The 16997-nt window shown below is 42.8% G+C and overlaps 3 non-coding genes across 3 annotated transcripts; 1 reads left to right on the forward strand and 2 right to left on the reverse strand.

The window, feature by feature from the left end:
* The first annotated feature begins 6354 nt into the window (after nt 1-6354).
* Nucleotides 6355-6426, forward strand: trnaq-uug (transfer RNA glutamine (anticodon UUG)). Its single transcript has one exon. It is a non-coding gene; the product is annotated as a tRNA-Gln (tRNA).
* An 8064-nt stretch (nt 6427-14490) lies between these two features.
* On the reverse strand, nt 14491-14563 carry trnam-cau (transfer RNA methionine (anticodon CAU)). Its single transcript has one exon. It is a non-coding gene; the product is annotated as a tRNA-Met (tRNA).
* A 652-nt stretch (nt 14564-15215) lies between these two features.
* trnay-gua (transfer RNA tyrosine (anticodon GUA)) lies at nt 15216-15306 on the reverse strand. The gene is given in 2 exon segments: nt 15216-15251; nt 15270-15306. It is a non-coding gene; the product is annotated as a tRNA-Tyr (tRNA).
* Between the last annotated feature and the right edge of the window lie 1691 nt (nt 15307-16997).

The following is a 16997-nucleotide window of genomic DNA, read 5'->3' on the forward strand; positions in this document are numbered from 1 at the left end:
TGACCCTTGCTTCACCTGCACCCTGAATCACAATGTAGCAAAGAACATGCTTGTTCAGTATACTGCAGCATCAGCATTTGACTGACTGTTGATCTGCTGTTTCAGATTAGTGTTACTGTTATTTTCATACAGAAAGAACAATCACGAAACAACGAAAACAACCGAGGCAAACCGATTAAAAACTGCACCTGTTACAGCCTCTCAGATGAGGCTCTGTGTAGCCCAAGCACAGCTGCCAGGTAATATTTTGTGGGGACATGTCCCATCCTTGTGAGTAGAACTATAACAGGGAGTGGAATCTAACAGATCCTCAGATGTTATGAGTTCAGTTGCTTGTGCCATGTTTGGCCTCTCTATTGAATATGCCATGTAATTTCTATCATAGCAGACAGTATTATGCTGCTGCAGCTCAAAACAATATAACGACCAGTTAATTACATAGATGTTGCTCACGAGTCCAAACTCAGGTAAATCACTGGAATTAACAGCAGTTACAAGTAATGTCTTCTCCCGTACATATTTATTACCATTTAGATGAATCCATTCAACAGACACTGCATTGTTTGTGTCATCATTTCTGAGGAAAGCCCTTGTTTTTCTTTCAAATATGACATGCTGCGTATTTCTGAAGTTGGTCCCGATGCACACTCATTGAAAAACATTGGGTGTTCAGGATGACTTACATTTTGACAACACTCATACATTTGATTATGCCTTACTAAAGACCTTTGCAGCCCACTGTTTGAAAAAACAATGTATTGATTCAAACCTCATGCACATGTGACGGACCATCAGTCCCAGGAGTTCTATCTGCGATGGAGCATGAATCAGATATAAATATTGTTATCAGGGAAAAGACATTTCAGATGTTTTAAATGCTGTTCAGTCTCTTTAACCTGCTAATTGTCTGTAGACCAATGACAGGAGCAAACACCATCTGAACACTTTCTATGAGTTCAAGGATGAATTTGTAGTACTCAGTATCTGTAGCTGTATCAATAATAAATGAACAGTCATTTGGCCTGAGGATTGCTTCAGTTTACTGTCACTTGAAGCTAATGTGCTGTAAGCTATAGGGCTTGGTTTGTCTCTGACATCAAGCGGAGAGTAGGGAAATCCAGTTAATGCAGTATTGAGGGCATCCAAGTCTAGTTGACCTAAAAGAACTGAATGTTTAACACACACTTTATTTCTAATGGAGCAATGCCTTCAAGAATTACATGCATCATATCCTGAGGTGTTTGTTCACTCAAGTTAAAGGCTGGAAATTCTACCAGCTTGCTCTTCCTGTTGATGCCAAATGTAGTCTTTAAACTGTTCCTAAGATCCTCTGTATTTGCTTCTCAATGTCACTGCACTGCCGAACATGTCTTTCTAGTGTCCTTAGTTCAAAGTTGTCTTGGTCAAAATACATTTGCGTGTCCTTAAATGAACATTCACACTGCCGGCACTTACTCTAGGCGAAACCAACAGCCTCTTTAAATCCACAAAGCTCATGTTGTGCTAAGGTGTCTCCACATATCGACACTAATGCTCCAGATATTTCACGTTCACCAGCTGCAGTCTGAATATTAACACCATCATATAGCATTTTCAAGTCCTCATACAACCTGCCCAAAATTCCATCCACTCCACAATCAGACAACTCACTCTTCTTTGCAACAGCCAGTAGACGGATTGCAGCAGGTTTTGATCTATATTTTGGATGAATGTTTCCTAATGTATAATAAAACATCAGCAACTTATTCTGGGAAGCATGAGATCCAATGCATTGCAGATTTCAAATAATGATCTGTAAAGCAGAAGGTGGGGCTGAAAATAAAGGCTGTGATTTCATGAGCTCTCCATCTATGATGTCATAGAGAGAGCCACTTCTGTATTTTGGTGGCTCATCTGTCAGTTCTAACACTTTTGGATGGGACAATAACTGTTCTGAACTTGTAATCAGAGGTATGTAATGAAAACATTCAGGAACTGTGGCAAGAACCCTTTTTGTCCCTTTTTCCTGCAGCAGGCGGTATAGCCAACAGAAAGCTCCTCTGACTCCACACACTTGACATTGTTCTTAATCACATTGTCCTGCCTGTATGCTGTCCAAACAGATGTGAATGGATCCTCAATCCAGTCCAATACTGCCAACGCTTCCTTTTCAAGTTCACTTCCCTGATGTTGAAATACAGTTTGTAGCTGACTCCTCAGACTAGTCACCAACAGAGCTTGATATTGCTGCATTGCTGCCAAGACATCATTCACACCTCTGCAGAACAGACAAGAAATAAGAGCAAATTAAATACAAGCAGTCCATGTTTTTAATTTATTAGCATGCAATCTCTATTACAAAGTGTATTATATTAACATCCACACAATGATGCTATTTAACTCATTATTAAGGCATTCAAAGTACATTCAAATCCTAATTAGATAGCAGAGAGCAAATACAAGGAATTATTAAACATCACATCTCATAGAGAAATATGCTGCAGCTCATTGACTAATAGGGTCACTGTAAATGTATTTTTTATTTTCAATATATATACACAATATTTGAAACACAATGTTTTCAATTGCAGGCATCAGCCCAGATGTGCACCATTCAGTGAGAGTTAGGCTTGTCCTTGACATGCAGATAATCAACAGAGCCACAAATCAAAACAGATGTAATAATGTTGTATGTAGACAGACCTGTGAAAGATGGTGCTTTCTCTTGCAGTCAACATAACAGCAGTAGCTTGTCTGGTCAGACGGTTACACCTGATGTCCTCCTTAAAAAGAAAATCACTGTTCCTCCACACAAAACATGATGCTGTTATTAAACTGGACAGGACTCACCTCTGACTGACTTGATGCAGAGAGTCTACAGGAAGACATGACCCCCTGTTTCCAGCACTGCTTCATCCGTTCGCTCACTGGTTTCCCCCGTCGCTCAGCTGGACTGTATGCCCACACGGTTCTGTTCACCTGATGAAGCTGCTGTTGTCTTCTCTCCCTGTGAATGGTTGCTGCCATGTTCAAGGTGTTCGCGGTGGTTTCTTCCAATGTGACCATAGTGAGTTGTAGACTCCATATTCTTTGGTGCATCCATCAATTCCACAAACAAAGTCCGGACTACGACTATGAGCAGTATTTATATGACTCAATAAAGACTTGAGAGTGAGAGCTACAAACACAAAGCAGATAACACTGAAAGAATAAATAAAGATAACGAAGTAAAAATAAAGAAGTATGAGCAATAACAATAGTGGAACAATGCACTAGAACAGTGTGACAGGGCAATGCTCTAGTGCATTGGCCCACTAATGAAAAAGAAACAGCTGAATGACAAGAGCAGTATGAAGTCATGACCTTAAAGAATAGTCTGTGAATACACCATATGAAAGGTCAGAGGCTGGAATAAAACCATAAGACTATAAAAAACACAGACTGTGTGATTTGAATGTGGAAAAGTAGTAGTAGTAGTTTAGTAGTATATAGTTTGTATGCCTCTGTGTGTCAGCTTGTCACCATGGTAACAGCCCTGGCTGCCTAATTAAGCCCTAATTAAGACACCTGTGTGACACCTGGCATCAGATCTGATCTGCAGATTTGACAACAATGTATCATCAGCCAAATAATACCGTGTACTGTAACTTTAATTAGGCTAAACTATAGAAACATCAAGTCAGTCTTTACACATGCTGTCCTAAAGGACACACCAGGTTTGCTTCTTCTTTTTATAATCATCAAAGTAATAACCTGAAGTGTCTTAAACATTTTACAAATACATGCACTAAATTGTGACGATTAAACTAAAGAAATGATGCTGTTATTCTATATGACCAGCAGGTGGCAGAAGAGACTAAGAAACAAGCAGCCTATAGGCCGACTAGCTTGGCTGCTGACAGTTGGCATGGAAGGAGCCTCTCCATAGGATCCTTTACTTACCTTTGAATCTTGTGCCTGACTTTGTATCAACGTGACATCATTATCTTATTAGTTTGATTGCTGCTAGGCGCAGCGTATCTTCAGCATACATTGACCGATTTCAGCCATTCAACTATCAAAATGTTGTGCATGTAATGTAATATTAAGTAATTTCTGCATCATTTTTAACAGTCTATGGAGGAGCCTTCAAAATCACCTTCAACTTTGACATGTCACTAGTTCCACATGCTTTCAGCTACAGAAACCGTTCATACATCATTCTGTTCAGCTCTTCAAGGGCTACTAAACTTGTATTCGGATTTGTTAAGTTTCATTTTCAAAATATTAATAAAAATTCAAAAGCCATATAACATTGAAGTCTTTGAGAGAGCCCTTCAACGAGGGTCATCTGCCAAATGTATCTCCTCCTACATATTTTAAGCTACAGACTCCATTTTAGTCTTAAAACACTCATTAGGGGGCAACAGTGGGGGCAACAGTGGCGCAGTGGGAGAGCAGGGTTGGTGGTTCGATCCCAACTCCTCTCTAGTCACTGTTGTGTGTTCTTGGGCAAGACACTTCACCCTAGCCTGTGGCGCGCCTTGCTAGTCATTGTATGACACTGCTTGTGCAGCAGCTGTAACGAATTTCCCCTCTGGGATTAATACAGTATCTAAAATAAAAAAATAAAAGATGCTGCTCTATCAAACTTGTATTCATAATTTTCTAATTCCGAATACAAGGCTCTCAAAGTAGGAGTGGTTTTTGAGGTCTCCTCTGAGTTTAACATTAGTGTGTATTGTGTGGAATGATCAAAGGCAGAGTGGATGATGTCATCACTCAGAGTGGAGAGAGGCTGAGGAGATGCCTAAAAAAATCTCTCTAACCTGTGCTTAGACCTGCACCGTCCATCTAACTGGGATAATTTGTATATCAGTTCGAAGGAACACTCGTTAGCTTTCTGATGGTGTCACTCTTTAAACTGAACACCAAACCGTTTTGCCTTCACAGCCGGTCATTCTTCCATTAAGACATAATGTAAAACCAAAAACAGAGAAGCAGCCATATTATCTAACTCACCACCATCTCCACATCTTTGACATCACAGACATAAAAAATATACCCTGTTGTAGAGCAACTTGTTGTGATTCTGGCGGTGTCCTTATTTTTTGTCTGAAGGCTTCGGTTTGGACAAAAAGAGAAGTTGTTTGGAGGGTACAACCCCTATTAAAATACATGGGATCTGCCCTGAGAGGAGTGAAAGGAGAATCACACAGGTGTCTTAATTAGGCTTAATTAGGCAGACAGGGCTGTTACCTTATGAGAAAATCAGACCTGGTTTATAATTGAGGCCTTTATATGTCCAAATCCATAATGTAGTGATGTCCAAATGAAGCAGTGAAGCAGTATTGAACCACTTTATCAATTGTGTCGAGTATGGGTTCATTCATTCAAAGCTTTGTTTCAGTGACCTCTAGTGGTGAAATAGGACACAGTGTCTTAATTACGTGATGAGTGTAACCAGGGTGTGTGATGTTCATATATTTTAGTTAAGACTGATTACCGGTAATTGAAACTTTTTGTTGTTCTTGTTCTAGTTGTCGTGCTCCTCTTTCACTTCTTTTGTCTGTTTTTTCTCCACTATCTCCAGGTGACATCAGAGGCCATAAAGCACCACCTGAAGGAGGCAGAGGGGGACTCCTTCTTTGTGTATCTTGGGTCCATACAGGCGTGGAGTGGCTTCCCCAGGATACAGTCGGAAGTAGAGCTTGCGGTTGATGATTTGGTCTCAGTTCTAGAATGATTGCTGCTGGGAGTTTGAGCAGAGAGCTGTTTACAGGGTCTAAATTGGAATAAAGATTAATCCTGTAAATGCAAACATCCAATCTACTGAAGTTCAAAGATGTGGGCTCGTCCGGGATTTGAAAACAGGACCTGTGAGGAACTGGAACCACTTCTTCATCTGAACCATGGGGACGCCAATTTATAACACCTGAAACCACCTCCACTGTCTGCACACACAGGAAGTTCACCCTGAATCAATGCTCTCTGTTTCAGTTAACCTGTCTGCACAGAATTATTCTCTGTAACAACATGTAGAGCCCGGATAGTTCAGGCTAATTTTCATATCTGTCCAATGAGAGACAATTATCAGAGGAGAGGTTCTGCTTCTCAGGAGGGTCACACCCTAATACAAGACCACTTCCTGTTATGCAACAAATAAACTTTATGATTCAATGTTGAGCTAATGCCACAGCCACAAAAAGACATTTCTCCCAGCTGCTAGACAGCAAGCCTTATCTAGACATGGAGGACAGCCTCCTCATGGAGGACAGTGATATGCAAAGTGTTCAGTCTTTGTTGACACAAAGAAATCTTTGCACGTATCTTTACCAATGTCAAACTGCTGACAGTTGGCCGGGTAGAGGAGGAGAAGAAGACCCATGAGAAGCAGGTTCCATGGTGTAATGGTTAGCACTCTGGACTTTGACTCCAGTGATCTGAGTTCAAATCTCAGTGGAACCTTTAGTTTTGTTTGGACAGTAATACTGGTGTCCTTTCTACTTTCTCTAAAAATCCAGGGCTCACTTTGCAGATTTCCAGTCAGCATGTTGTAACTGAATAACTATCAGAGTGTATCAGAAGGAGAAGTTACATAAAGATATAATTTAAATCTCTCTCCTAAATGACACCTTAATCTGGGATTAATAATGAGTATAAAAGTAGCTGAAGACATAATTTATTAAAGTATTATAACACATACCTCCTTTATAGGGCTGTCTTGATAACTGCCTCTCATTTCCACCTGTTGTCTGTTCCATTTGCACAACAGCAGCTGAAACTGATCCACAATCAGTGTTGATCCTAACTGGACAGGCTGGTTTCACACAAGTGTGGCTGACTTTTTGGGGCAATATTATAACAAATACTTATGATACATTATTATATAAGAAAGATCAGTGCATCATGACTTCAGCTCCATTCAAAGCTTTAGGAGACTTCATGGCCTCCATCACTCCATAAGACTGTTCCATCTGTTCTGCATCTCTGATATGTGCTGGGACGTGGTCGCTTGGATGTTTCACTGCAGCTCATCTAGTAATAATGTGTAACACATATATGAACATCAAGCTGATCATGTCATGCTAAACTGAGTCCTTGGAAGAGCAGAAGCTGTGAACAGACCTCATGGAGCAATGGTAGCACGTCTGAGTCCAGATCAGAAGGTTGCATGTTCAAATCATGTCAGGGTCACTGGTTTTATGTAATTTAGTCCTCTTTCTGTTCACACCAGGTCCACTAGAGCTCTCAGACTCCTCCACTGCACTGAAGTCTGGGTAGTTTTCACTTGAAGCAGAATGTCGGCTTTCTCCTGTGTTTTCTGGTTAAATTACTGCACATTCAGGGAAAATAGAGTTAGGGTTAAATAGAGCAAAAAATCCTGAGTCATCGATCTGCATTCGTTTAGAGGGCCGAAAGGGAGCAAGTGTGAAAACACCCTAAATTTGAATCTTAAGTGGGACCAACACTCCCCCGAGTAGCTTCTTCAGTTCTGCAGTGACAATGTTCTTCCTCAGCCAGTTGTTGTCTTTGTCTTGTTGTCTGTGGGTCTTGTTTTTGTGGCTTTGATGAGAGTCCAGCTGGGATAGCCACAGGTTTGCAGGGCCTTCCTGATGTGATGTTGCTCCTTCTTCTTCTCCTCTGAGCTGGTTGGTACAGTTTGAGCTCTGTGCTGCAGCCATTGCGACAGCCATCGCACCTCAGAGTGATCCAGCAGTGCCTCATATTCAGCCACATACAGTGAGCAGCTTTAATCTCTGGATTGACAGACTTTATCTGCGCAATAACTTGCAGAACAGAAAGTCTTCCAAAATATCTCCTTTCCAGGGATAGCACACCAAAACTATCAACTGAGCAGCACTGGAGATGCTCTGCTCTGTCGATTCATCCAACTGAAAGGAACATTTCTTACATGATCGCAGTCTATCCAGCAGCTGTGCCTGAATGTCAGCTGAGAGATCTTCTGTTCTCCTTTTCAGTTTATTAGCTGCCTCTGTGCCAAGCAAAATCTCACACCAGTCAGATCTCTGTCCACCTGTACAGTCACAAAGCCGGGGGAAGTGACGCTGTTTTCCAGGATGTCTGAGTGCAGTCCTTTTTTTCTAGCTCTCAGGACGGGAGCTGTATCCACCCTGAAGGAAGGCGCCACAGGAAGTTAAAAGGCACTTTGACTCTGGTGGGACTTGAACCCACAACCTTTGAATCACTTCTCCTGTGTTTAACTAGAAGACCAATGCGCTATCCATTGTGCCAAGGCTAGCGCCCATGTGTCGACGTTGATGCCACAAATCGCGCCGAGAGCGCCGGTTCGAATCCCGCTAGGTGCGTTAATATTTTGCACTGAAATTACGCGAAACATATCGGTCGTTGTATGACATTTTACCGAGGTGACGTTATAATTAAAAACAAAGCGAAAGGAGAGTGATGCACACCGTTTGTATGTGACAAATTTCACGTGTCATTTGCTGTAATAGTCCAATTGCACATGCATGCATTGAATGGGATAAATGCAATCTGCTCGCTGTTTAGCTAATATGGAAAGAGCTTGAGAGGAACAGGATTGCATACAATAATTGTATCCTTAGTAACAAGCTGTAATGTGTTAATCTGCATTTTTCTTAACATCCTTTTTTGTATACCGACCTTGTCTGCAATATAAGGCTCATCAATGGCTCCAGACTCTTGATTAACCCCCACAAACCCAAATATATAAGAACAATGGAAAAAACCTTTTAGGTGTTATTACCATTTCAGTAACTTTTTGGGGGGAATATTGCTCACATTGAGCACATGTAAAGGACCAGTAGGAGTTTATTTGCAGTCTTTACTGCTCATAAAGCCTCTTAATATTAGTCTAAATTCATATTTGGATAAACATCATTTTTTATCAAAGTATTTTGTGAAATTAAATGGTATTTACAAACACTGAAATCAGACTGTATTTACAAATCCTGTAAAAACCGAACAAAAGCTTTTGTAATGTTTATAGCCTCATTTAATTGTGATAAAGGCAGATTCACAGTTTTAAGAATCCACACATTCCAGAGGTCAAACAATACTGTCTGGCAGACCTGTTGTTCAATCTACTATCATTCTATGAAGCTGTACATGCCCAACTACCTGAACATTATCATTAACTGAATTACACAGAGGGGGAAACTGATACCAAAAGAATGTGTTTGTTTACACTATATACACACTGATATACACTGCAGCAAAGATGCTGCGCTGGTGGCAGGATGCTGCAGTGAAGCAGATGCCGGGCTGGCCTCAAGATTCAGAGAAGAGATGGGGGTCTGTCTCCCCCAAACACCAGCTGCCTTTTAAACCTGGCCATTCTGCTGTATTGGCTGGCACGGTAAAGCTGTGCAGGTTGTCCCCTGCAGCCATGGTCAAGAGAGCTTCTCTCTGAGGTGTGGATGGCTTTGGAGACTCAATGGCTTGCTGAAGCACCTCGGTCTCCCGAGAGACTCTGCTTGTTGTACCTGAAAAAAACAACAACAACAAAACAGTAGTTTTACAGAAGCAATATATTTCACAAATACAGCTGACATGGTTCACATACTTCATGATTTACTCACCGTCATGCCAGCATTGCTGTGTTCACCTCAGGCAGCTGGATGGTGGTCTCAGCCATCACACAGGCTTTGTTGACAACACACTGGTGTATGCTGATGAAGAGTCTCAGTCATCCAGGTCATAATCATAGAGATGATTGAAGCAAGGCAAGGACTTGTAGAGTTTTCTTGAATGGAGTCGAACAGGTCTGGCTGCCCTTGGGACCCGATGAAACACCTGGAAAATTAAGGCAGTGTGAAATATAGCAGTAAAAGATAAGTGTACATGCTAGTTTGAAAAATAATGACCAGATATTACAGTAGCTGTCTTATAATTCACAATTATAAAGCCTGCAGTGAGTGGAGGTGCTGTGGCAGATGTACCAGTGAGCGGAGGAGCATCCAGCAAGGGGACAGTGCCGTCCTCAAACTCCTCTGGCTCCAGCAAAGCGTAGCCTGTCTGGTCATATAGATACTCCACCCCATAAGCTCTCCTGAAAATCATACACACAAACACATCAAATCATATGTCATGTACTAATATATGCACTAAACCTAAATACAAATGAGTTTTTCCAGACATTAGGAAACTGTACCAGTGTATTTCCTTGGTGGTGTGTAGTCCACCAGCTTCAGGATCCATGTCTGTCAGTAACTAGTCCTAAAAGAACAACAATAGAAGAACAAGGAGGAGAAGCATAATGTTTATCAGAACACTAAGAGAGAGTTCCTCACTTTAACACAAAACAATAATTTAATTATAACAACTACATGATCATAGGATATTGAAAACCAATACAGTGATGCTATGACACAGTAATACTACACTGCAGTAATAAAAGTCCATTGAAAGTTACGCTAACTGAAGACAAAGAGAGAGCTAACTAAAGCTAACAATAACAAGAGGCTTGTCTGTAGCTGATTAGCCGAAGCTAACGCTGTAAATGGAAATGTTTGCTAAAACACACTAAATGTAGCGTTCTCCCAGTCAAATGCTTTATAGGTGTAAACAACACAGAGGCCAGTCTATGATCAATTATTCCATCTGAGCCGTCGGTAACTGTGAATTTATCCTAGCCAGTAGAGCACCGGCTAGGTACGTTCATACATACATTGCTACACAAACGTAGCGCTTTACAATCACATACCAGCATGTACACAACGACACTCACTCACCGACACGTCGGAATCCCCGCGACACGTCGGAATCTCCGGTAGAAATTAATCTTGCAGACGGTTACTGGGGTAAATTATCCTGATAGCCGTCCACAGCGACGTAGCTCGGTAAAAGGCAATGACGAAGCCATAGCAACAGCGTCGTGACCGGGCCACATCCGCCTCAAGCAGTGGTCCGAGCTGTGATTGGAGCTGTGATTGGCCGGCTCGTTGCCAGGGGCGGGGGCTGGCGAATTGTGGTAGAGGGCAGCTCTGTCATTGGTCAATTCGTGGTCAATTCGTGGTAGCACTCGGCCTCGTGGTTGGCCGTCGGCGGAGGTAGGCGGGAGCTGGCGAATCGTGGTAGAGGGCGGCTCCGTCATTGGTCAATTCGTGGTAGATTCGTGGTAGCACTCGGCCTCGCGATTGGCTGTAGGAGGAGGCGGCTTGCTCGACACACGGGCGGCCGGAGGCGCCAACGAGGCCCAAAAAAAAAAAAGAAGACCATATGTCTTCTTTTTTTTTTTTTTAAACAAAGATCTACAGCAGGGGTCTCAAACTCAACTTACCCGGGGGGGGCGATGGGGGTCGAGGCTGGGTGAGGCTGGGCCGCATCAAGTATTCCACAAAAAAGCATTCAGATATTCCAAAATACAACTGGTCCGATCTTCTCAATCTTCCAGGTCAGAATAGGGATGCAAATTATCGAGGAATTCATTAATCGTAAATTGATATGCAGCGATTTTCCCTCAGTTTCACTAAGATTAAAAGCTAAACATTGTTTACTAAATAAAAACTGCATGTCATATTCCTTAATGAGTGATTTGCTGTACCATTGGGGTCAAACAGGCTGGTTTGTTTGTAGGTGATTTTGTGTTTACAGATGCAGAGCTAGCAAATTTTAAAAAGGCTCTATCGACTTGCTAAAGGTAAGATTTGACCAGTCAAGGATTCTAATGACTACATAACACATCCTTTATTACATAAACGTGTTGTAAACACATGTATTGAACAAATGCACTTCAGATAAAAAATCAAATCAGATAAAAATCATTGTGACATATATGTCACATCGGCCCTTTAGCCAAAAAACCAGTGAAAAAATGATGTGACATTATGATGAAACTGTCGAGGGTTAAAAGTCACTCCTTCGAGCCGGATTTGAACCAGTGACCTAAGGATTTCAGTTTTATTGTCTCACTACAGTCCTCCGCTCTACCAACTGAGCTATCGAAGGGTGGGCTGAGAAAGAAATGCCCGAGCACAGCCGAGCGTTCATAGTTGACTCAAACACAGGTCATCTGTGCTTGATTTGAAAGTCAGGAATGTGGATTGGATTTGTGTGTTCATAAAGACCTGAAAAAAATCAGACAAGATTTTCATTATCCTGGAATGCAGCTTAAGACTTTGTGGCAGTATGACCACTTTACATCTTGACCATACTAGAATAGAATAGAATAGAATAGAATAGAATAGAATAGAATAGAATAGAATATAGACTTTGAGGCAAGGCGTCTGGACTTGTAGAGTTTTCTTGAAGACGTTTCGCTGCTCATCCAAGCAGCTTCATCAGTTCTAACTGTTTGGTGGGAAACATGGTTTATATGTGGTTGCAGACCTCAGTGGGTGGGTCTGGGTCAAACTTAGAAACAATAGCACTAAATGTTTCCATAATTACCTGTGATGATCTGGCAGGTGTGTCTAACGACTGGCTAACAACTATGAAACTGCCGGAGGGGGGCTGGTTGACAGCCCTTTGTTCTTGCTGTGAGTATGTGCAAACTTCCTGGGAATGGATGGAATCACTGCATTGTATGCTTCCTGGGGAAGCCACTCCATGCCTGTATGGACTCCCCAAGATTCACAAGGAAGGAGTCCCCCTCAGACCCATCGTCAGCAGCACAAACTCAGTCACATACAACATGGCTAAGCACTTGGCTGAACTCCTGACACCACTGGTAGGACTTTGTGAACAAGGTGGAGAAGATCCGAATGGACCCAGACGACACTATGGCCTCATTTGATGTCACCTCCCTGTTCACCTGCATCCCTACATCAGAAGCCACAGAGATGGTAAGGACGTGCCTCACACAAGACAGCACACTCAAGGAAAGAACCAACCTCACGCCAGACCACATCTGTGACCTGCTGGACCTCTGCCTGACCACCACTTATTTCCAGTACAATGGGAACTTTTACAGACAGAAGCACGGCTGTGCGATGGGATCATCTGTGTCTCCTATTGTGGCCAACCTCTACATGGAAGAAGTGGAGAGAAGAGCCTTGAGTTCCTTTTCTGGAACCACCCCCACCCACTGGTTTAGATATGTGGATGACACCTGGGTGACCAATGAAGTGCAACGGTTCACAGAACACATCAACGCAGTGGACAACAACATCAAGTTCACTCGGGAGGACATCAGGGAGAACAATCTGGCCTTCTTGGACTGCACAGTACATATTGAGGACAGGAGCCTCAACATGGAAGTGTGCATGAAAACCCACACACACGGACCAGTACCTGTTGTTTGATTCACACCACCCACTGGAACACAAACTGGGAGTCATCAGGACCCTGCAGCACAGAGCACAAACTGTACTAACCAGCTCAGAGGGGAAGAAGAAGGAGCAACACCACATCAGGAAGGCCCTGCAAACCTGTGGCTACCCGAAGTGGGCACTCATCAAAGCCACTAAAACAAGACCCCCCAACAACAAGAAGAAGCACAACAACCGGCGGAGAAAGAACATCTCCATTCCATATGTGTCAGGAGTATCAGAGAAACTCTGCAGGATCTTCAAAGGACACTCCTTTGAGGACAACAATGTCCACATTTTAGACAGGGAGGAAAGGTGGTATGAAAGAGGAGTCAAGGAAGCATCTATGTTAAGCTGGAAAAACCTTCCCTTAACAGAGGTGGTGGCCTCAGACATCATCTTTCTACCACATACAATACAGTGATTCCATCCATTCCCAGGAAGTTTGCACATACAATAAGAACAAAGGGCTCTCAACCAGTCCCCCTCCGGCAGTCTCACAGTCGTTAGCCAGTCGTTAGACACACCTAGCCCAGGCAGCCATGGAAACATTTAGTGCTATTGTTTGTGAGTTTTACCCAGACCCACCCACTGAGGTCTGCAACCACATATAAACCATGTTTCCCCACCAAACAGATAGAACTGATGAAGCTGCTTGGATGAGCAGCGAAACGTCTTCAAGAAAACTCTACAAGTCCAGACGCCTTGCTTCAATCTTCTCTACGTATTAACATATCATATTTTCACAGCAGTTTTAAGGTGTGTACATACTCCTAAAGGTTAAATTAATAATTTTTGTTGGTGCAGTAGTCAGCGCGCATATGAGAGATATTCTCACTAACATACTGCAATGTAGATGTCTTTGTTAAAAAAAGGACCATATTTCACTTGTTTCTGAGCAACCACAGCCGCAGTAGGCAGCGCGTCAGTCTCATAGTCTGAAAAGAGTAGTAGCCAGCACGTATACGAGACATATTGGCACTAACATGGGCACTGTATATGAAAAAAAGGCCTTAAACTTCCTGGTATTGTGTTCACAATGGTGGCATTGATCCCCAGCCTCTGTCACACAGTCTGTTCAGTGTGGGGCCCCTTAAGGCTGTGTTCCACACATGCACAATGGGTAGGCAACCACCGGATTGTATAGTAAGCACTGACAGACATCTGCTTTTATGGTAATTTCCTCTGTAAATTAGCTTGTCGATGCTACTATGTAATATTATGTACCTGTAAATGGTGAGTGTGTGTACTCTTTATTCAATGCTGTCTCTAAAAGTTGTGCCCCGTGTGAGGGTTGAACTCACGACCTTCAGATTATGAGACTGACGCGCTGCCTACTGCGCCAACGAGGCCCAAAAAAAGGGACATATGGTCTTTTTTTTTTTTTTTTAAACAAAGATCTACAGCAGGGGTCTCAAACTCAACTTACCCGGGGGGCGATGGGGGTCGAGGCTGGGTGAGGCTGGGCCGCATCAAGTATTCCACAAAAAAGCATTCAGATATTCCAAAATACAACTGGTCCGATCTTCTCAATCTTCCAGGTCAGAATAGGGATGCAAATTATCGAGGAATTCATTAATCGTAAACTGATATGCAGCGATTTCCCCTCAGTTTCACTAAGATTAAAAGCTAAACATTGTTTACTAAATAAAAACTGCATGTCATATTCCTTAATGAGTGATTTGCTGTACCATTGGGGTCAAACAGGCTGGTTTGTTTGTAGGTGATTTTGTGTTTACAGATGCAGAGCTAGCAAATTTTAAAAAGGCTCTATCGACTTGCTAAAGGTAAGATTTGACCAGTCAAGGATTCTAATGACTACATAACACATCCTTTATTACATAAACGTGTTGTAAACACATGTATTGAACAAATGCACTTCAGATAAAAAATCAAATCAGATAAAAATCATTGTGACATATATGTCACATCGGCCCTTTAGCCAAAAAACCAGTGAAAAAATGATGTGACATTATGATGAAACTCTCGAGGGTTAAAAGTCACTCCTTCGAGCCGGATTTGAACCAGCGACCTAAGGATTTCAGTTTTATTGTCTCACTACAGTCCTCCGCTCTACCAACTGAGCTATCGAAGGGTGGGCTGAGAAAGAAATGCCCGAGCACAGCCGAGCGTTCATAGTTGACTCAAACACAGGTCATCTGTGCTTGATTTGAAAGTCAGGAATGTGGATTGGATTTGTGTGTTCATAAAGACCTGAAAAAAATCAGACAAGATTTTCATTATCCTGGAATGCAGCTTAAGACTTTGTGGCAGTATGACCACTTTACATCTTGACCATACTAGAATAGAATAGAATAGAATAGAATAGAATAGAATAGAATATAGACTTTGAGGCAAGGCGTCTGGACTTGTAGAGTTTTCTTGAAGACGTTTCGCTGCTCATCCAAGCAGCTTCATCAGTTCTAACTGTTTGGTGGGAAACATGGTTTATATGTGGTTGCAGACCTCAGTGGGTGGGTCTGGGTCAAACTTAGAAACAATAGCACTAAATGTTTCCATAATTACCTGTGATGATCTGGCAGGTGTGTCTAACGACTGGCTAACGACTATGAAACTGCCGGAGGGGGCTGGTTGACAGCCCTTTGTTCTTGCTGTGAGTATGTGCAAACTTCCTGGGAATGGATGGAATCACTGCATTGTATGCTTCCTGGGGAAGCCACTCCATGCCTGTATGGACTCCCCAAGATTCACAAGGAAGGAGTCCCCCTCAGACCCATCGTCAGCAGCACAAACTCAGTCACATACAACATGGCTAAGCACTTGGCTGAACTCCTGACACCACTGGTAGGACTTTGTGAACAAGGTGGAGAAGATCCGAATGGACCCAGACGACACTATGGCCTCATTTGATGTCACCTCCCTGTTCACCTGCATCCCTACATCAGAAGCCACAGAGATGGTAAGGACGTGCCTCACACAAGACAGCACACTCAAGGAAAGAACCAACCTCACGCCAGACCACATCTGTGACCTGCTGGACCTCTGCCTGACCACCACTTATTTCCAGTACAATGGGAACTTTACAGACAGAAGCACGGCTGTGCGATGGGATCATCTGTGTCTCCTATTGTGGCCAACCTCTACATGGAAGAAGTGGAGAGAAGAGCCTTGAGTTCCTTTTCTGGTAACCACCCCCACCCACTGGTTTAGATATGTGGATGACACCTGGGTGACCAATGAAGTGCAACGGTTCACAGAACACATCAACGCAGTGGACAACAACATCAAGTTCACTCGGGAGGACATCAGGGAGAACAATCTGGCCTTCTTGGACTGCACAGTACATATTGAGGACAGGAGCCTCAACATGGAAGTGTGCATGAAAAACCCACACACACGGACCAGTACCTGTTGTTTGATTCACACCACCCACTGGAACACAAACTGGAGTCATCAGGACCCTGCAGCACAGAGCACAAACTGTACTAACCAGCTCAGAGGGGAAGAAGAAGGAGCAACACCACATCAGGAAGGCCCTGCAAACCTGTGGCTACCCGAAGTGGGCACTCATCAAAGCCACTAAAACAAGACCCCCCAACAACAAGAAGAAGCACAACAACGGCGGAGAAAGAACATCTCCATTCCATATGTGTCAGGAGTATCAGAGAAACTGCAGGATCTTCAAAGGACACTCCTTTGAGGACAACAATGTCCACATTTTAGACAGGGAGGAAGGTGGTATGAAAGAGGAGTCAAGGAAGCATCTATGTTAAGCTGGAAAACCTTCCCTTAACAGAGTGGTGGCCTCAGACATCATCTTTCTAC

Source organism: Parambassis ranga, unplaced genomic scaffold (assembly GCF_900634625.1).
Source record: "Parambassis ranga unplaced genomic scaffold, fParRan2.1 scaffold_21_arrow_ctg1, whole genome shotgun sequence".
NCBI classification, from domain to species: domain Eukaryota; kingdom Metazoa; phylum Chordata; class Actinopteri; family Ambassidae; genus Parambassis; species Parambassis ranga.